The sequence below is a fragment of the Gasterosteus aculeatus genome, chromosome Y, assembly GCF_964276395.1.
Source record: "Gasterosteus aculeatus chromosome Y, fGasAcu3.hap1.1, whole genome shotgun sequence".
NCBI lineage: Eukaryota > Metazoa > Chordata > Actinopteri > Perciformes > Gasterosteidae > Gasterosteus > Gasterosteus aculeatus.
In genome coordinates this window covers 16,994,561-17,016,354 of record NC_135709.1, presented here as the reverse complement: position 1 = coordinate 17,016,354, position 21,794 = coordinate 16,994,561, and the positions used below count along the sequence as shown (strand labels likewise).

General features: G+C 44.1%; 2 long non-coding RNA genes and 1 pseudogene across 3 annotated transcripts; 1 reads left to right on the top strand and 2 right to left on the bottom strand.

Moving 5' to 3' along the window:
- Positions 1-11: 11 nt before the first annotated feature.
- LOC144391078 (uncharacterized) lies at positions 12-1,773 on the top strand. The gene is made up of 2 exons (XR_013454948.1): positions 12-526; positions 1,126-1,773. It is a non-coding gene; the product is annotated as an uncharacterized LOC144391078 (long non-coding RNA).
- A 682-nt stretch (positions 1,774-2,455) lies between these two features.
- On the bottom strand, positions 2,456-11,743 carry LOC144391077 (uncharacterized). Its single transcript, XR_013454943.1, has 2 exons — positions 4,380-11,743; positions 2,456-4,186 (listed from the first exon to the last, which is right to left on the bottom strand). It is a non-coding gene; the product is annotated as an uncharacterized LOC144391077 (long non-coding RNA).
- A 6,099-nt stretch (positions 11,744-17,842) lies between these two features.
- Positions 17,843-21,164, bottom strand: LOC120812911 (immunoglobulin-like and fibronectin type III domain-containing protein 1; annotated as a pseudogene). Its single transcript, XR_013454942.1, has 3 exons — positions 20,965-21,164; positions 20,368-20,479; positions 17,843-20,110 (listed from the first exon to the last, which is right to left on the bottom strand). The product of XR_013454942.1 is annotated as an immunoglobulin-like and fibronectin type III domain-containing protein 1 (transcript).
- Positions 21,165-21,794: the final 630 nt, after the last annotated feature.

The window sequence follows — 21,794 nt, the reverse complement described above, 5'->3', positions numbered from 1 at the left end:
AATGACCCAGTGAGCACAAGACGTAATTTCAACGTTGAAATATGGTTGAAATCGGGTTGAAATGAGGTCTGAACGTCTAAGACCTCATTTCAACGTCTTTTCAACCGGCTAAAAATGGGATGAAACATCAACGTGCCAGAAAACGTCAATTTGTTGACAAATGTGTCATGATGTAACGTAAGGTTGAAAGATAGACGATATTAACGCTAAGATTTTCATAATAATTAATGAACTGGTCGGCGAAATTTGGTCTACGCGAAGACGTAATTTCAACGTATTTAATATTTCACTTAAACCGTCATAAATATGAAACTACGGACTGCGTGCTGTTAATAAGATGCGTTTAAGACATAATAATGCGGGCAGGTTCAAACATTACTTGTAAACACGTGACTCCGCTCACATCTGTAACGCGCATGCGCGAGTTCTTAGACGCCTGCAGAGCTCCGAGCGGACGAGGCGAAGTTACGGCAGCAGAGCGACATGAACGGGCTGATAGAACCACGACTACCGGCTCCACTACTCTGTAAGTACGGGAGTGTTTGGATGAAGCACACATGGAACTATAACCGGGTGTTTTACTTGTGCTGCCCACCCGATACAGGAAAGACGGCCCTTTTTGTTAAGCTAGTTAGCGTTAGCGCAGGTAGTTTGCTAGTTAGCATGCTAGCTTGGAGCATGCTAGCGTGCAGCATGATGACCTGGACCAAAAGTAAACATCCCAGAATATTTTTCGTGTGTTTGGTGTTACTAATGCGTTAGGTTGTTGCTGTACCCATACATGTTATTGCATTTCACACTGAAGATACGTTTTTAAAGCAATGGGGGCTAAATACAGATTGCAAGGGTGAAGGGCTGAATTCAACAAGTTGTGCTCTGTAAACAAGAGGGACAACACATTATAAGTTACTGCTGCTTAAAGCATGATACTGTGTAATATACCTGGACATGTTACTCCAGAAATACCATAAGTTGCAGATGAATTGTTATCTTGTTGATAATGTAATAAGTGAACAATCTATAAATGAGTGTTCTAACACACCTGCTGCTGTTATTATTACTAGTTTATTACTGTCATCATAAACCCAAATGACCAACTTTGCCTTTGTGCTTCTCTCCTCACAGGTTTCTGCGGGTGGTGGTTGCATCTGATGTTACGTCTGATGATGGTTGTCCCTGCACTGGTCCTGCCTTACCCCTGGCTTAGTAATCCACAATATTAGAATCATTTCTGTCGTAGGAATTGGATGTACTGTACATCTTTAAATTGTTCATACTCTACACACCTTCGGCCTTGCTGTTTTCTCCTCAGGTTTCTCCCAGTTGAAGGTTTTTTACATTTTGGGGGTTTTGGGACAGGATGTTGCATGTTTACAGATTGCAAAGATGAACAAAATAAAATGATTTGAATTGAATAAACACGTTGACCAGAGAAATCTGCAATTGAGGGCTGTTCTCTGCACTCTGACTCCCTTTACACAAAGAATCATCAAGTGAGGATGAGGGAGATGCAGCTGATTTCAGGTATACTATCCCAACTCAAGTGACTCACAGCCACATCTTGTTACAGAATCTAAAAATGAAGTTCAAATGATTCAGAAAAATGGTCTACAAACACAGAATTGTTGTTGTTGAACACAGAATTGTTGTTTCTGCACTTTTAAATCCATAGTTTATTTCCCTGAAATATATATTTTATTTTTGTATTGTTTTTAATTAGGAAAAGTGTTATATGTATAGTGTTATATTTATAATAAATGCAAATGAACAAAATAATGTGTTTGTCCTTGTTAAGGGCTGTTAACATGACAACTGTGACTAAGTATGTAACTTGTACGTTTCCAGCGAGCAATTTATCCGTTGAAACAACGTTTAAAAGACGTCTATGGCCCGACGTTGAAAAGACGTTGCAAATTGGTTCAAAAGTGAAAGTTGTTTCAACGTCTATTTGTAGACGTTGAAAAGACGTTTACGTTTAGACCACATTTCAACCAGCGAGCATTTCAACGTTGAAAAGACGTTTAAAAGACGTCTATGGCCCGACGTTGAAAAATGGTTTAAAAGTGAAAGTTGTTTCAACGTCTATTCGTAGACGTTGAAAAGACGTTCACGTATACCCGTTTTCAACATGATTTATAATATCGGTGGTAAACTTACAAATGTGGACGTAGTTTCTTTTTAAACCTCTAAAATAATGATATAGCACACAAGAGAGGACGAAATATTACCGTATTAAAAAATCACGTTGAAATGTGGTCTAAACATAGACGTCTTTTCAACGTCTACGAATAGACGTTGAAACAACTTTCACTTTTAAACCATTTTGCAATGTCTTTTCAACGTCGGGCATAGACGTCTTTTAAACGCCTTTTCAACCAAAAAATGCTCACTGGGGACAGTCACGAGGAGTCAGGAAACAAGGAGAGAGGAACATGATGGATGACAAGAAACAAATGACTCGATGCTACCTTTATTGTATTTACCAAGGGAGCTACCACCTGTCCTACAACTATACTTCAGTTTACCACAATACAAAAAAAGTCCCAGCAAAATGAAAGATATTGCATTAAAGAAATAAAACCACATGCAAAACGTATAGTTGGGAGAATTGTAGGAGAGCCAGGTAACAATGTCCAAAGAAACCATAATCATGTCACTAATTATTGACCTTCATATGCAAAATATAAACACTAACATTTTAAAGTGAGCTTAAAACCATCAAATCTGTCTGTGGCGTAATGGTTTCTTATCCTGCCGACAACGCCACTTGGGATAGGCCCAAGACCTTTTAAAGCACACAGGTTCGTTCCACTCAGTAGGCAAGGGCTCGTGGTTCCCAGTTTACAAAAGCATTTCATTCAATAAATATACATTACCATAAAATCTAACATTCATCACAAAATAAGAAAAGAAAATTAATCGCTAAGGCCTAATGGTGAGAAGCGCCGGTGAAGGGGAAGGAAAATTAATAAAACGAACTTAGAGAAAACATTAAAAAAAGAAGGTTACAAGAGAATTAAACCAAAAATGTACAACACAAAACAGAAAAAGAAAATAATTCACATGAAAATCGTCCTAATCAAACAATTCACGTAACCCAAACAAAAAGAAAATAAGGGAAACAAACCAAAAGAAATACAAACTAAAGGATTAACTACTCAGTTAGTCAGCTAGAATCCAAGAACTACACAGGTCCAAGTCTGGTGCCGGCAATATACATGCTAGGTACGTTGCAGCGGAGACCAAACTGTGCACTTAACAGCATTTAACAGTGCAGACAGTTACAGACAAGGTAGCAGCAGACAAAGTTGCATTTAGCAGCAGACAAAGCAGCAGTTAGCAGCAGTCAAAGCAGTTGAAGCAGCAGTTAAAGCAGCAGTGGCCCCAATCAACTGAGTGTTGTCACATCAATCACCACCTGTAGATTTTGGCCAGCTGATGAGCATTCCCTGTTTCTCAGGTCAAACCTGCACAGGGAGAGGGAGGGAGAGAAAGACCCACACGGCAGGAAGACATCTAGCACCGGTTGAGAGGACCAAAGAGCAAACGGAGCACGGTGCACGGAGCACTCTGTCGCTACTCTGCGCAGACAGACTCCTGACCCGGAAATGATGCATCAGTGGGGCGCGAGAAGGGGGGCAGCCTTTATATACTACCGCTGCCCTAGTGGTCGGCAGGCGCACTTAACTGTAGCAGGACAATCCTATGTCCATACTGCTACATGTCCATAAACGCTTATGCTTTATATTTGTTTTTAATACTGTTTGTTTTGTTTAACTTCATTTATTAATTTTGTCTTCTTTGTATCATTTTAAAATGTCCTTAAAACAAACCCAAAGTAAAACACCAACAGCTGTTCTAAGCACCTTAATTATATAACACAGTTGTTTTGCAAAAATGAGGATTTTGTTATTTGCTATTATTTGAATCAACAAACAGATGCATTTTCTTCTATAATATAAAATCCTTAATAATGCTTTCTGGTTTACATAACACAATATAACAAAATACTCATATATCAACATATCAGAAAAGTCTTGTAAGGAATTCATTAATTAAATTTGCAAACATGGGGGTTAGACGGAAATATAAACAAGAATCTTGACACGAAGATCAGAAAATGGTTACTTCAACTCCAGAAAGAAGAGGGGCTAAGCTCCTGGATTTGTCTCCCAATCCGTTGTATCTGAAAAAATATATAGATTTTGAATACAGGAAATAGGACAATGTAGAAAAAGTGAAATAATTTTATGTTTCCAGTTGCTATCTAAGATCCTTCACATTCTACTTAGGCTTATATCCCATCCCAATCATTTTGCTTTTTATTTCTACTTAATAAAACATCTATTATGTGATTCTTTTTTCTTTGGAGATTGTACCTATCATCTTCGTTCCCTCCTTGGTCTCAGCTGAAACACCAGTGCCGTATTCGTTTTCACCAGTCACTCTGAAGAAGTAGATCCCTCCCTCCTCCAGGTCAGACACCTTGTAGGACAGGCGGCGGCATTTGTCTGTGAGCCTTGTCCACCCTTTTCTGCTGATGTCCCGTACATCCGCATGGTAGTTCTTGACAGGGGCCCCTCCCTCATTTTCGGGGATGTCCCAGGTAACAGTGGCAGAGCTCTTAGTCACATCTTTAACCGCCACACGTGCTGGTTGTAAGAATACGTGTTGAAGATTTGGAGCCTGGTCGGGGTTATCAAAAATTCAGCCGAATAACTTCTCTCGTTCTGGAAAATTTATTTGTCAGATCACAGGTCAAGTATCAGCGCTGCGTTTGCAAAGGCAGGAGCAGTTCAGGCAGCACACAGGCCGGAAGAACAACTCCCTAACATCAGCAAGAACATTATGTTTTATAACCCTTGAAAGACAGAGAAGGAAATATTTCTATTGGCCCTAAACTGGCGTAGAGGAGGACCTTCCACCTCCCGCATCTAAGATCCGGTCACATCCAATGTCCAGACTCCTGACTTAACGTAAACATCGTAAACAGAGTGTGTATGTTGAATAGTGTTGGTGTGTCTCTAACCCCCCTTTGGCTGGTAAATCTTCTAGTTGACCCGCAGACCTTACATTCCTCAGCCAGGACAGAAACTGACTCCCCATCCTGTCAGACTCGTGTCTGCCTGCTTGGCAGATCCTGCTTCCCCCCTTACCTAACTCTTAAATCAAGACTAGACAGCAAACCCCCAACTAAGCCCATGAAAATAACTTTTGATTATCAATTCCCCGTTTTTACATAATTCATTATGTAAACCAAAAAAAAATCAAAAGAAACCACCAATCTAAACGCTAAATATCTATATCAGTGAATACGGGTGAATGCAGCAGTCATGGAAATCCCTAAACAGTACAAAAAATCTACACCACATCTAAACCAAGTATAATAGACACAGAATACATCCTAGCCCAAAAATATCACACCATCTACGTGTATGCATCCACTATATATGATGTGTGCAACAGTTAGCAGATCACGCGGACAGGAATGTTGAACCTAAAAGGATTTCTTCTTCAGGTCCCTCGAAGTCGGTTCTTACCATACCTATCTCCTCTCCAATCTCCTCCGGCCCTAACAATTGGATCCTCTCATGTAACAAAGCCATCTGGTATGGCAGGGGTATTTTAGCATCTATTGCAGAGGTGATGCCTCGGAGACATAGTTGTCTGATACAGGGGATGCAGCAGCATCCACAAAATCAAAAACCACTATTGCGATTACTAAGGTCAGAAAAACTGACAGGAAGAAGCCCTTCCATTGTCCAAAGTATTTACCAAACCAATTACCGACGGTGCCGTCTATACCAGAGTGTTCAGCTAATTCAACAGACATGGCTCTTAGTCCGTGTAATGCTCTAGTAAAGGATCCATCTGGGGCGGTGTTATTGGGGATAAAAGTGCAGCACGCTTGGCCAAACATCGCACACACTCCTCCTTTCTCAGCTAATAACATATCCAAAGCCATCCGGTTCTGGTAAGTCATCAATGAGGTGGCCGATAGTTGGCTGTGCACCCCTTCCAGAGCATCTCTCGTCATATTGGTGAGCCGCTGGATATTGAAATGTACATAATTTAGTCGATCCACATTTTTGTTTACAGTTATAAAAGGGAACAATGATTCCCATCCGGCCGCTATCTGATCCGTTAACTTGTATTGATCAGGTACCCCTCTCGGCACCTCAATAGCATCGAAATAAACAGGGGATCCTTCTGTTAAGCTAAATTCTCTTTTACTGCGACTGAATGAATTACGCCTTTTTGCCTCGTTGCTCAATGTTTCAGCGGTTATTGGAACTATTTTCAGCGGAACGATGAGGGAAACTGAGGTGCATTTCCCCATCCACTCAGCTGACAGTACATTAAGTAATCTCCTACCGCCGCAGTACCAGTAGATATCAGAGCGGGCCTGGGTCAATTTGGTCATATTTGTCCAGGTGGTTACATCAAATGTCACATTGCACCATGAATCGGTTAAGGAACCTACGTTCAGTCCCCCTTTAAGATGCTTAGTGAAACAGGTATAATCGCCACTTATGGGAGTGAACATGGGAGGGTTTGCTTGTGGTTGTGATCCTGGAAAAATAGTTACCCACGACTTGCAACCTTCACTTGGATTCTCTTTAGTATGTAATTCTATCAGGCAGTCAATGTTACCGGCCTGGCTAAGGACCGAGGGCACTGTCCATAGGCTGGCTCTTGCACCTGCACAGGCCACACAGTCAGCTGAGTCCATTTGCTGGGACGCAGTTGTGATCCAATCCACCCAGTAATTTGTCTGGGAGAACCCTGTCTCTGCGGAAAGTTTGTCGTGGATCACAGCTAGATCTTTTGCTATATTTTGGCCCTTGGGGTTCTCAGTGACTTCTTCAGCCTCAGCAGTAGTGGGTTTCCCCTCAATGTCAGGTGACACGTATTTAAATTTAATCAAAGCCAATGGATCTTTATCGGCTACATCCACTCCTATAACCATGTACCACTGAGTAGGATCACTCTTCTCATGACTCATACCGTAATAGGTGCCCACTGCTCTTGGAGCAAATGGTGACTCTGCTAATCCGGTCACAGAAATCATTAAAGGATTGTGCCCCTTATCCCGAGCCCCCGATTGATCTCGAATCAGTGTAATGGATTTTTGTAAATCCACCCCCGGAGTTCTACTACCCCACTGTCTCTTGAAAGAAGGCGATGTGTAACCATATGGGCCTGTGTTCCATCCTACCATGTCCCAGGATGTACACCAATGTTTTATGAGCCTCCCCCAGGGGAACAGACACATGTATACATCATATCCCCTCCACTTCTGTTCATTTGGTCCACATCCAATCAGTGAGCACAGATCTACTCGGAACACTTGGGTTCTGTAGGTTTTATTCAATTCTAATGTCACGACACCGTCCACCTTGCGGTGTGTACCCACTGCTCTAACCCTCCGCTGGAGTCCCCTGCTATTTTGGTCTTCTGCTTCTACCTGAGACGTGGTCAGATTGTTAACATTCTGTTCTAAGTTCTTCAGCTGTAATTCCCACCAGAGAAAAGGCAGAAACACATCAGAGTAATGAAAAGGAGTACTAATCCTATGTTAGCCCCAGTACATCCTAGAGGAGTTCTCATGATTTCAGAGCTTGATCAACTTTTAGAATGCAAGATACTTTTATTGAGATGTAGATTACTTTTACTGCACTGATTGTTAAGAGATGCTTTCTTCCACCTCAAGGGATTAATTCCTTATGGGGAGCCTGAAAACGACTCCCTCTTTTAGCAACGAAAACGGAGTAGCGGCTCCTTAGTTTACTGACACCGGTGTTCTGAGTCTCGGTTACTCTATATTCCTCGATCTTAACCGATATCTTCTTCTGGACGAACAATGGGTTTGACACAATCTGACTGTACTTCCTTGGACAGCAGGGACAAGCCTATCCTGACATCAGCCAGGGTTCTTTCTGTTGAAGGGAGAGAGCGAGCGCAGTGCGTTTTGTGTATCCAATTACTTAATTTGCCTCTTTTAACCACACTTTCACACAGTGCGTGGTTACTTCTGCAACTTTGTATGGACCTTCCCAGCGGGGATCAGTCCAACTGAATCTGGCTACTTTCCGTAGTACCCAGTCATCCACCTCCACTGGTGCACACTCTCCTTCTTCTTCAGAAAGGATCTCTGTCACCTGTTGAGAGATACTCATCACAGTATTTTTCAACATTCTCATATAGTCAGATATTTCCACATGTTGGTACTGCAATGGGCTGACAGTGGTAGGCAAAGTGGTTGTTAACGGACAAGGCATCTTTCTTCCCGTTAATACCTCATGGGGGCTTATCCCTAACTTAGAGTTAGGACATGATCTTATCCCATACAGCACTATTGGCAGGGCTGCCACCCACGTCAGCTTCGTTTCAGCACAGACTTTAGCCAAACCTTCCTTTATGGTTCTGTTAGCTGTCTCAACTAGCCCTTGAGACTGAGGATGATAAACTGCCCCAAATTTATGCTTGATCCCAAACGTTTTCTCTATTTCTTGTAGTTCAGCGTTCGAGAAGTGTGAACCATTATCCGATCGTATGACTTCTGGAATTCCAAATCTGGGTATTAGTTCTCTGGTCAGCCATTTTACTACGTCTGCTGCTCTTTCTGATTTTGTGGGGATCGCCTCCACCCACCTAGAAAAAGGATCAACGCATACCAACAAATACCTCTTGCCCTCAACTCGATTCTTCATTCCCATGTCTGTGAAGTCAATTACCACCTCTTTCCATGGTGCCATAGGGGCAGGGAAACTTCCAAGTCCAGCCTTCAGTGTTAATCTCCACTTTTATTGCTCTTCAGCCCAAAAGCAAAGCAGAGAGACATGTCTGTTACTTGCAGATACAACTCAGCTCATGCTCAGTTTGATCCAATCCATTCATTCATTACTGATAGATCACCAACCTCTCATGGTTAGCGTATCCAAATGTAAGGGTGTACTACTTGTTGAACATTACCGTCTGTAACAAGTTTCCATATTTCGTGTACTGGTGCTATAAATGTTCCTTTGATCAGACATTTGCTTCCATCATCAAGATACTGTATCAAGTGTATTGTGCACTATACACTCAATAGCAGCACTCAACAATTTACCGCCCATCTCTGAATTTAGGAGAAAACTCGAAAAACTACAAACATTAATCCAAAAAATGGACAATATATACAACAACTCTCCTAATTCCTTATCACCTTCATTCCTCATTTAAATCTTACACAACCTTATCTCTTAATTTTCAATGACTGATTGTCTTGCCGTGGAAAGTGTGAACGCGTTTGACTGTAAGAACGCAACTATTCCATGCGATGTGTGCACAACAGTCTGGTGTTCCATTGTTATATGGGCCGTTTTAATCAACGCTCTTCCAATAGCAGCTACGTTTCTGACACACGAGGGATGCCCTATTTCCACGTTATCCAGCTTACCACTATAGTACATCAAAACCTTACGATCTGTGTTACCCTCCCCCTTTTGAAACAGAACGGAATTCACAAATCCGTTCTTTTCACAACATCCAGATGGAAGGGTCTCGAGTAGTCAGGGGGGTGAAACGTGGCTGCGCTGGCCATGGCCTGCTTGGTGGCAATAAATGCAGTCTCCGCCTCCCGGGTCCACACCAAAGGCTTTGAGTAGTTTTTATAGCCTGCACCCAATATTAGCGCCCTCAAGGGAGCCACCTGCACCGAGAAATCAGGTATAATATTCTAGCTCCATGTTACAAGTCCTAAGAATTTCATCATTTCTCTAACCGTCGTGGGCCGAGGATGTTGCAAAATGGACGACTTCTGTGTGTCAGTCATAGCTTGCCCTGATGGTGACACAATTCTCCACAGAAAATTCACCTTCTGTCTCCCAATCTGCAATTTCGATTTAGACACTTTGAAGCCGTTTTCCTGTAACCACTGCAGAACCGTTCTGGTAGACATAATCGTTTCTGAACTAGTCCCTGCTAGCAGGATGTCATCCACATATTGTAGTAAAACAACTCCTTCTGGTAGTTCCAACTCTGCCAAAATGGTCTTCAGAACATGGTTAAAAATCGATGGTGAGTCCACATAACCCTGTGGTAACCGCGTATATGTATATTGGCGCCCCTTATACGTAAACGCAAACATTTGTCTCGAGCGCACAGCTAGAGGGACACAGAAAAAAGCATTCGCCAGGTCAATGCAGGTGAACCATCTTTTATCAGGGCCTATTGCATTTAACATTGTATAAGGATCTGGGGTGCCATAGTGAGTTGGTACTACAACTTTGTTGACGAGCCTCAAATCATGCACCATTCTATAGTCAGGCTTTCCGAGTTTAGGGACCGGGTCAATCGGGGTATTCCAGGGGGACCCCGTCCTCTCCAATACACCTGCCTGCAGCAACCCTTCAATTGTTTTTTCTATCCTTGCGATTTGTTCCTCCCTTAAGGGGTACTGAGGACGGTAAATTGGGACCGTTCCGGTTCTTAATTCAATTACCACTGGGGCCATTGGAATCAATCCCACATCAGCTCCCCCTTTTGTCCAAAATGTATCAGGAAAATCATCTAGCATGAGCTGTGTGTTCTCATGGTCAGTATTTTCCCTACCATGTGTGCGGCTTAGCAGGTGTTTCTCTGGTATAAGTTTTACTTCTGAGGTATGTGCAATATGGTACATGTCATTAGCCTGAGAGTAATGTAAGTTAACATTTTGAGTGGGCACCCAGTCCGTGGCATCAACCCCCGCTTTAACCATCGGCCCCATGTTCTTGGCTTCTCCTCCGCTTTGGATGAGCAAGGTGATGTGAGGAGCAGAGGTCTCTTGTAGCGCATATAGAACTTGTAACTCAGAGGTTAGTTCCACCGCAGCTGCCACACCTTGTTTCCCCACATAGATCTCTCAGACCTTAACAACAGGATGTCCATGGACCTCGCTTTCAAACTCAAGTCCACTCCACAGGGTGTCATAGTTCTCATCAGGAGACAGCGAATAGTTCATCGTGCAATGAGGAGGATCCGCAGGTGGTTCAGTCGGGTGTAATACCTTGAACCATGGGCCCCAACGGCGGACAGTCTCATGCAGAACAGTTCGATCATAGTCCTCCACTCTCCCCCACCAGACCTCTTCTTCGTCATTCAGCGTCTGTTAAACTTCAGCTTGCAGCAACTGGTGGCCATAAGAGTGGGGTGTGGCACATCGTTGCTGTGTCCCATCCGGGAATGTTACAGTGATACATCCCTTCGTCATTTGCATAATGATATTTTGGGAACACAAAATGTCTCTTCCCACCAGGTTAATCGGGCAGGCAGTGGAAACCAAAAAGGATTGGTCAAAACAGAGCGATTTCCATTTACATGGGACTCGAATAGAAAGTGGCCACTCATCTGATTGACCCGAAAATCCGATAACTGGCACAGTATTCCTTGATGGTGGCAGTGGCGTGTTTATTGTGGAATACCTAGCACCTGAGTCCATCTGTAATCTCTTCCGTTGATTGTCAGAGTCACCATGGGTTCTGGAAACAGGTTACAGTCAGCCGTCGGATCTGGGCACCCCTATGGCATTTGCTGATGACCTGGGGCCTGATGCCGCAGGCTATTACCCTGTTGTAGTGTATGTGGTGCTTGTGGTGGATAGATATCATAAGGGTATTGAGCTGGATTGGACAGAGGCCTCTGACCCTGAGGTGGATGGGGGCATGCGTCGGACCAATGTCCAAGCTGCCCACAGCTGAAACAAGTATTCTGTCGTTGTCTAAACTACCCTAAATTGTTTGGAACTCGGCCACGATTTCCCCCTACCCACTGTCTTTTCGGTTGCCTGAAGCCACCGTACAGTGGGGCCCCCATCATGTGTTGTGGTTGCGGGGCATAAGGTTGGGGATAGTAAGCCTGTGGAGGAGTGTACACGGCCTGTTGTGGCTGCTGGCAGGCTGGCGCACGTGGGAAGGGAGGGGGGTCTGGATAAGGGTCATATTGAGGTGGCCCTTCCCCCTGAGATGGCGCTGTTGTTTGGGTCATCTGTTTGGCTTCACTCTTGCCCTGGTTCAACTTCTCTCTGCTTTCCTTCAGCTGTGCTTTCGCCAATTGTAACTGAATATTGTTTAATTCACCCTTTTCCTTATCATATTTTTCTTTGCTCCGGTCCACATAGTGTTTAATCTGTGAGGACCAAGCATCAAAATTCATGTCAGACAACCCCACTATTCCTCTTAGTTGGGTCTTCATTGTCTCCAAGACAGATGACTCTATGGCGCCGCGAAAAAGAAGCTCGGTTCTGTGATCATCCATGACACCTTCCCCTAACTTGTTGTCCCATAATTCTCCGACTCTCCTTAAATAACTATTTCCACCCTCACTGTCGTGTGGGGGAACATAAGTGAGTTCTATGGTAGCCACCTTCACAGGATATTGGAGTCTGAGCTTTGGCCAGAGCACTGACACCCAATTTGCCAGAGGCTCCCCGTCAGGGAGGTCAGAGGTCCCGGCTTCCCCCTCTAACTTCTGGAGGTCAGCTAGTGAGGCACACGCCAAAAAAATTCTTCTAAGATCCCCCAAACCGGGAACACTACCCGCACACTGAGCAAGGAACCCACAAATCCACGCTGCACCACCCTTCTCTATTTTAGGTAATGCGAGCTTCATCATGCTTAGGTCTGACAATGCGAGTGGCGCATATGTTGTTTTTTCACTTCCGTCTCTACAAATAGCCGTTAACAGTGGTAGTTGATGAGAGGCCGGAGCATCCCGTCTGATTTTTGATTTAGGTTTCAAATCATTGCATTGATGCACATTCGCTCTGGCTGCATTCCCCTGATAATATCTGTTCCTATTACCTCTTAACCCCCCTGTCTCATGGCGCTCCATCGGAGTAGATGACTGTGGTTTTTGTGACTCTAGAGCTGCTCCATGCTCCTGAAATTCCTCGTCCCAATCATCTGCAGTGACAGGCTCATCTTCCTCTGACTCAACCTGCCTCCCCCGCTCATCCTGTCCACGCCGGGTGATTGATTGCCGCTCTGCCTGGGCTATGACTTCTAACAAAGTTTCTTCTCCTGCAACTCTTCCTCCCCCTACATTAAATGAGGTCATAGGTCTGTGCTCGGGTTGCCGCTTCTTTACGACTGTCGAGTGACCCTGTGTTGTGTTAGGATTACTCCAATCGACAGGCTCCGGCTGGGGCCTGTCCTCCAAATATTGTACCGTCTCTGAGAGAAAAGCAGAAACCTTCTCCACCCGATCATTCTCTTCATGTGGATATGGGGTTACCTGTAACAACCCTTTTTGAACTACCAAAACCTGAGATTCTCCTGGATTAGTAGCTTTCCCTTGCCTCAGTGGCATCTGATGTGGTTCATTTAACAACCGATTAGCCTCCGCATATGGGCCTGTCGAGTAGGGAGGAGGCGCACTAGATTTACAACCGGTCTCATGCACTTTCTCTTCTCCTGCTTTGGTTTGCGGCAACTGCATTGCCGTCTTACTCACGAATACCGCATTTATTTCTCCCAGAAATGTTCTACAGTCCACTAAGAACTCATCTGCCTTTTCTGCACTTTTCTTCTCTTTTCCACAAAATCTCCCTTTAACGGCAAGGAGCGCAAGCGCTTGGTCTTTTCCTCTTCTCGCCATCCTAAGATGGTCCTGCAGCTGCTCGTCTGTTGGTTGAGAATCCGTCTCCCTTCCAAACATTCCTCTTTCCTGCATCTGTGCAACCCACTTCACATATTTTTTTGTTACACATTTCCTATCTTTTTTTAGGGTTTTATCCATATGTCTCTTATAAGTCTTAAACAGGGCAAAACCCAGAGTGCCTTCTTTACACCTCTCCCATATCGTTATGGTTTCCTCCATTTTCATCACAGGTTATTTATTTATTCAAACGTGGTTTTTGAACACAAGAGAAAGGACTCAATGCCCAATACTGTGAACCCAATCAAGAACCTTCTACTGTATTAGAGGAATACAGCGCTCGATTGTTGAGGCTTATAACACCAGTTCACTCGTATTGTTTTATTTCTCTCGTATTTATACCACCATCATTTAACTATGATTTTCCCTTTTACCCTTTAATACATATCCCCACAGATGTGTAATCCGGTCAAACACTTTTCACTGTCGGATTCTCAGTCCTTTTTCAAGTCCTGATACGCCCAGCTTCCAGGTTCGGTAAAACACCAGGAGTTACACCAACCACCCACACATTTCCCAGTATGAAAAACAACAAATCTTTCCCTGTGTCCTTATTTCTTCATCTAATATTCTGACCTGCCAGTCCAAGAATCACACGAGTAGGACTGCAGGACCAGAGGTATCTACGTACCACACGGATTGCAACTTGGATTTCTACAGACTAAGATTAACATAAATCCCTGCTCTATTCTAAACTGCCAGTCCACGACATGCAAACGTGGGACCCCAGTCACCAGAGGTATCTACGTACCACACGGATTGCAACTTGGATTTCTACAGACTAAGAGTCGACCTCAGGGAACTCAAGTGAGCCCCGTCGTTCCTTTTTAAACTCTTCATATATTTACCTAAGTCCCTAAACCTAAACCTAAACCCCTACACTGTTCTAAACTGCCAGTCCACTGCATTCAAACGTGGGACTGCAGTTACCAGAGGTATCTACGTACCACACGGATTGCAACTTGGATTTCTACAGACTAAGAGTCGACCTCAGGGAACTCAAGTGAGCCCCGTCATTCCTTTTTAAACTCTTCATATATTTACCTAAGTCCCTAAACCTAAACCCCTACACTATTCTAAACTGCCAGTCCACTGCATGCAAACGTGGGACTGCAGTTACCAGAGGTATCTACGTACCACACGGATTGCAACTTGGATTTCTACCGACTAAGAGTATATATATTTTTACCTAAATCCCTAAACCTATGGACACTTATTCACTTTCCCTAACGTTGAATTCAGTGTGAGTATGTGCTTATACTTTACATGTGATCAACAGGAAATTTTCAAATTTAGTTTTAAATTTAATGGTCTTATAACGACCTTATTCAGTCAATGGACAGAGACGAATTCTGCAGTTGACAACAAATCTTTTTAGAAGTGTCCAATCACAGACATTCTATTCATTTAGAACAAAAGGTTGTCTGCTCACCTGATTCTGTTTTGCGCGCCTGTTGTCAATGCTGAACCACGCCGCCGGTCCTTTCAGCTCGGTCCGGAAAACGGACGTCCCCGTCTTTCTTTGTCCAGGTCAGCAAATCACGTCGGGGTCACCAAATTGTAAGAATACGTGTTCAAGATTTGGAGCCTGGTCGGGGTTATCAAAAATTCAGCCGAATAACTTCTCTCGTTCTGGAAAATTTATTTGTCAGATCACAGGTCAAGTATCAGCGCTGCGTTTGCAAAGGCAGGAGCAGTTCAGGCAGCACACAGGCCGGAAGAACAACTAACTAACATCAGCAAGAACATCATGTTTTATAACCCTTGAAAGACAGAGAAGGAAATATTTCTATTGGCCCTAAACTGGCGTAGAGGAGGACCTTCCACCTCTCGCATCTAAGATCCGGTCACATCCAATGTCCAGACTCCTGACTTAACGTAAACATCGTAAACAGAGTGTGTATGTTGAATAGTGTTGGTGTGTCTCTAACCCCCCTTTGGCTGGTAAATCTTCTAGTTGACACGCAGACCTTACATTCCTCAGCCAGGACATAAACTGACTCCCCAGCCTGTCAGACTCGTGTCTGCCTGCTTGGCAGATCCTGCTTCCCCCCTTACCTAACTCTTAAATCAAGACAAGACAGCGAACCCCCAACTAAGCCCATGAAAAGAACTTTTGATTATCACGGTGGACCAGGTGAATCCAAAACCCTCACACTAAGCGTCAAAGAGGCAGATCTAGTGACGTTTTGCAGTTTGACCACGTATTTGCCGGAGTCATCGCGTGTCGCTCTTTCCAGTGTGATGGAGGTGACGGAGCTGCTGGTGTTGATCATTCCTCTGACTCCAAGATCTACATCTGCTTTGTCCCATGTCACACTAGGAACAGGCTTGCCAACAAAAGGCACAGTCAAAGTGAAGGTGCTGCCATCTTTAACTAGCAGGGTCTTCCTAATGTCTGCGCTAATATCAAACCGGGGCTGCTCCTCTCTCTCCACTGCTGCTTCAGGATCTGTTTCAGGACTTGGCTCACTGACACCTACCTTGTTTATGGATCTGACAATAAAAACATACTCCATCCCGGAATTTAGTCCAGTTACCGTAAACTCTGTTTTATCTGTGTTGTGAACACCAACGGTCCAGTCTTCTTCCGCGGATTTTCTGAATTCAACTTTGTACCTTGTTACTACTGCTCCACCATCAAACAGCGGCTTGTTCCATGTCAGAGTGATGGAAGACCTGGATGAATTGATTATGGTGGGTTTGGCAGGGGGGGAGGCTAGAAACTTTGGATCGTCTGCCAGAGTGAGTGGGCTTGGGAGACTGGGTTCACTTAGTGAGTCAGCACTCACTTCATCCACACTGAGCTCAATAGGTGGTCCAGGTCTTTCAAACACATTGACAAAGATTTCAGCAGATGTGGTTCCAGTTGAGTTGGTTAGGGTCACCTCATACATGCCAGCATCTATTCGGGATGCGTCCTTGACAATTATCTGAGATGATGTGTCCGATGTGTGCGTTCACTCTGCTGGTCTCTTTCAGCAAGTTGTCTTTCTTCCAGGCTACTGTTGTTGTTGTTGGTGCACTCTTGAATGGAACATCAATCTTTAAATAATTTTCTGCCTTTACACTGAATGTCTTGGACAGCAAATTGATAATGAGCTCAGCCCCCCTGGTATCCTTTACTTGAACAGGTGCTGAGAAGAGCTTTGGTTCACTTTTTCCTTTTTCATTCACAGTGGTGACTCTAAACAAAGACTCCTTTCCTTTTGCCAGCCCAGTGATAGTCGCTTCCAGTGCTTTACCCTCTGAACACGTTGTCCACGAGTCATCTCCCTTCACCTGCATTTCCACAATATAACATGTGATTTTGCTTCCGCCATCATGTTCAGGCTTCTCCCAAGACAGTCTTGCACTATTGCATGTAACATCACTGAGAGATATTTTGCCAGGACACAGAGGGGCCTCAGACAATTTAACAGCCTCAGTGGTCTCTGTCCAGTACCAAACTCATTCACAGCCAGAACACGGAAATAATAGAAGCTCCCTTCGAGGAGGTTGTCAATCTTGAATGAGTTTCTCACACAGTTGTTGCAAACGTTTGTGAATGCCTTCCTGGCCTCCTCTCGCTTTTCTACAATGTAGTGTGAAATCTTTGCTCCTCCGTCAATGAGAGGTGCCTCCCAAGAGATCAACGCAGAGTTCCTCTTCACGTCTTTCACCTCCAAGTTTGTTGGTGCGCTCGGCGAGACCAGCACTCTGACATTGACGAATGCGGATTTAGAGCCGCAGCAGTTCTCGGCAGTCAGTATATATGTCCCTGCTTCGTTTCTGTTGACATTCTCGATCAATAACTCTGTAGAGGAGCTTGTGACCTCAATTTGCGCACGCTCACTGACAGTGCCCCCTTTCTTTTGACCATCTAACCTCAGGCTCTGGCTTTTCTCTGACGGTAACGAGGAGACGTAATGTGGAACAGGCTCGAACAATGACAGTTTTCCTCAAGGTAGTGTCCAACTCGATTTCAGGGGCCTCCAGTTTCTCAGCAGCTACCACAGACCCGGGCAACTCTGCATACTCCCCAACTCCCACGGCATTCACGGCACGTATGCGAAAATAATACTTTGCATGTTCTCTTAGTCTCTTCACAGTGTAGTTTGTGTCCTCTACACCCGTGCTGGGTGTACATGCGATGCCATGCCACTTGTCTTCTGCTGCCTCTTTCATCTCGACCACAAACCCACTGACGGCTGCCCCACCATCATAGATGGGCTTTGACCAGCTCAGAGACACAGTACTGCTGGAATAGTCCGTCACTTTGGGGTCGGTAGGGGGTCCAGGTGGGTAGGTAGCTTCACATACTTTTATATACTCGCTTGGCTCACTGGGTGGACCAACACCTGCAGCATTCTCTGCCGATACTCTGAACTGAAAGTGATGTCCCTCAGCCAGCCCTGTGCATCGGAAGCGCAAATCGTTTAGTCTTCTCTTGTTGCATTTGGTCCACCTGACAACTTCTTTGTCACATTTCTGTCACATAGCCATCGATCTCTGAGCCACCGTCCCTCTCGAGCCTTTCCCACGATAGCACTATTGAGTCACCAGTCACAGCGCTGGCAGTAGGGGTAGAAGGTGCACCAGGTGTTGTAAAAGGGTTTTGTGCGATAAAGGCATCTGATTCCAGAAATTCACCAACACCAAATTTATTCACAGTAGCAATCCTGAATATATACTCTTTGCCGGGCACAAGTTTTGACACTTTGTAGCTGACAGTTTCAACGTGAGGGTCGACCGCTGTCTATGTCACACGGCTGGTCTCCCTTTTTTCAATTACGTAGTGGGAAATACTGTCACCCCCATCATTTAAAGGATGGTTCCAGTGAAGATTACACTTCTCTGCACTGACAACTTTCACCTTCAGAGGTCCACCTGGAGGACTAGGTCTATCAAGCACCTTTACAATAACAGGGATAGGTGTAGTTCCATCTATGTTGCTGAGGCTCAAGAAAAAGTGTCCCCCATCCGCTCGTGTACAGTCCCTCACCGTCAGAGTTGTATGAGTGAAGGTGTTTTTAACCTCTGTTCTCTGTGTTGTTTTGTCAATTAATTTTCCGTTCTTCAACCACGCCACTACAGGGAGGGGCTTCCCAAAGTAATCAGCATCGATGACGAATGTCCCACCAGCCTGAACAACAGTCGTACTCTTGAACTTGGGATCAATGAATGCTGTGGGTTCTTCAATAACATCCTGTGCGACAATGGTTATAATTTGCGACTGCGTCCTCCAAACACCAGCACCATTCTTAGCAGTTACTCTAAACTCATAACTCTGGCCTCCCGTCAGACCTGTGACTGTGAACTGGTTCTAAATAACACTGGTGAAGTTTGCTTTCATCCATCTGCCATCTGGGAGCTCCCTCTTTTCGACAACGTATCCTATAATGGTGCTTCCTCCATCATACTTGGGTTTGGCCCACTGAAGTGTGATGTTCTCTCTCGTGATGACAACAGCTTCTGGTGCACCAGGTGCATCGCAGGGGTCTCTTGCCACACAGCATTCAGATATCTTGCTACATGGGCTGAGTCCAGCAATATTTTCAGCAAAGACCCTGAATTCATACTCAATGCCTTCCTCCAATCCACTCGTTTTGAAACGCCCGTCGGGTATAACGAGTTTGTTTAGCTTGGTCCACAAGATGTTTTTCTCTTTGCGTTCGAGGTGATAGCCGATGACGGGACTGCCCTCGTCTTTTGCTGGAGGCTCCCATTCAACCACCATGCTGTACTTTGCCACTGAGGACACAAAGGGTTTGCCAGGAGCGTTGGGCACATTGAAAGGCTATTGTGCAATGACAATAGGAGAGGTGATTGCAGTACTCTTTCCATACCTTTTTGGTATCACTCTGAACTGGTATTCGTTTCCTATCTTCAGTTTGGTGACTTTGATCGTGGTTCGTACTCTCGTTGCGGACACAGTCTGCCATTCTGTGCTCAGAGTTTCCCGTTTCTCCACTATGTAGTTGTCCAGCTGACAGCCTCCTGTGTATTCTGGTGGCTCCCATAAAATGATGGCGTGGTCAGAACTGATCTCATCAATCCTCACTGGCCCCGGGGGTGGGCCTGGCTTTTCCAGAACAACCACAGCAATTTCTACTGAATGTTTTCCGGAACTGTTGCTGGCCGTGACAGAGTATTGACCAGAGTGCTCCCTGGCCGCGCGTCTTATGCGGAGAACTGTTAATGATGATGTATTTACAACCTCTAGCCTTGATGTCTCTTTTACTGCCTGGCCATCTTGTTTCCATTCGATCTTTGGTGCCTGGTGCCCAATTACTGGGATCTCTACTTTCAGATTTTCACCATTCTTGACGGTGAATGTGCCAAAAGTTATCTGGAGTTTTGGATTAACAGCATTTTCCTTATCTGCGACAGGGCTGAGTTGGACCTCTGGGTTGGGTTCTTCAAGTCTCTGCAGAAATGGCAGGCTGACCTGCAGTGTGAGGGGGGGAGCACCAAATACATGAAACTTTAGATCGGATCCCTACGCAGAGTAAGACTAATTATTAAATATTCACATGTTACTGAATAAGCTAAATCATGGCATGGCAAATTATGAACAGCTTATTGTTAATTTTGTAAACTTTTCATAACTTCTAACTTAAAAACTGAATGTTTGAACGTAGGTTATGTTTTGCTGCACTTCAGTTGTACTTATTGTGCTGTTTGTTTTCCACAGGCATGACATACCTTGGACAATGACTGTGAGGGGTGACTGGGAATCCTCTGCTGTAAGTGCTGCATCAGTGTCCAATGTCATATTTATATCTAGAGTGTGAGCCGTATCTGTTTTTTCTGCAACCTACGAAAGAGAGAGCACAAAAATGTTAGTGAAAATAAAACTAAAAACCAGCTGAATAAGGGCAGAATACATTTGGGCTTCCAACTTATGAGTAAGGTTCTTTCCTTATTATGTTGTTTGGTTTTTAAAAAATGCTTCACACATTTAATCACAACGGATTTAAACAAAACTGCTTCATACAAGCTAGATTGTAGATGATGATAGTTAATGTTCTGTGTGTTGGTAACAGAAACTGCTGTTAAAAATAACTACAGTTATGGCAGTACCATCTGTTCTGCCAAACACACACACACACACACACACACACACACACACACACACACACACACACACACACACACACACACTTCTATACATTTTTTAAAGCTCTTTAAACAATTTCACTTCAGTAGGAAACACAAAAAAGAAAAATCAACAAGTTGTTGCTAGGTGCCCTCAATTCTTACTGTATATGTTTCAATAACTTTTAAGATAGGACAACTTACTTTGTGGTTGCTGGCTTCCATCGTTTCTTTTACGTTTATTTATGTATTTAAGATGAAATGTAAATTTAAAATCCAGTTGGTTCAGTCTTTGGCTGTGATGTGCCTCAAACTCTGTGTCAGACATTCACAACTGTGCCAGTCACACTCTGCTTTATCTCCAAAATGTGCATGCAGAGACTAAAATAACCATGAAGCCGGATTGGCCAGCTGGTCATTCTTTCAAAATTAGGCCTGCATGGATCAGCTGGGAGAAAAGAGAAATGTGCTCAGCACGAAAATATTGTCCACATACTGTATAGCTTTCAACTTTGGATGTCCTCCTAATAGCTTTGTGTGTGTTGGTTGGTTGATATGTGTGCATTTATTAGGCACACAAGAGCCTTTCTAAACAAATTATCAGACACTGAGGAAGTAAAGATGTAACATTCCCTGTAGGAGCCAAATTCCGAATTCTATATTTACTTATTTGATGTTACAAATGATGTTACAACCAAGCTGTCTTTTTTTTCTGCAATCGATTATATTGAAACGTTCCGTGTCAATAAAGAGCCAGGTTCTTATCACTCGGGTTTATTGTCGCCTGTTGTCGGCCACAGCCACGCCATTCCACAACACTCGGTCATCATTTTTAGTCAGAACTCAACTTCCCCTTCCTGTGCTCCCCGAAACTACACACATTACCCCGGAAGGGGCGGTACCCCAACCCTGGCCTACGTAACAGTAACATTAATCAGAACTAGGGATGCACCGATCCACATTTTTTCACTTCCGATCCGATCCCGATATCTAAATTTGGATATCGGCCGATACAGATAATATTCCGATACCAG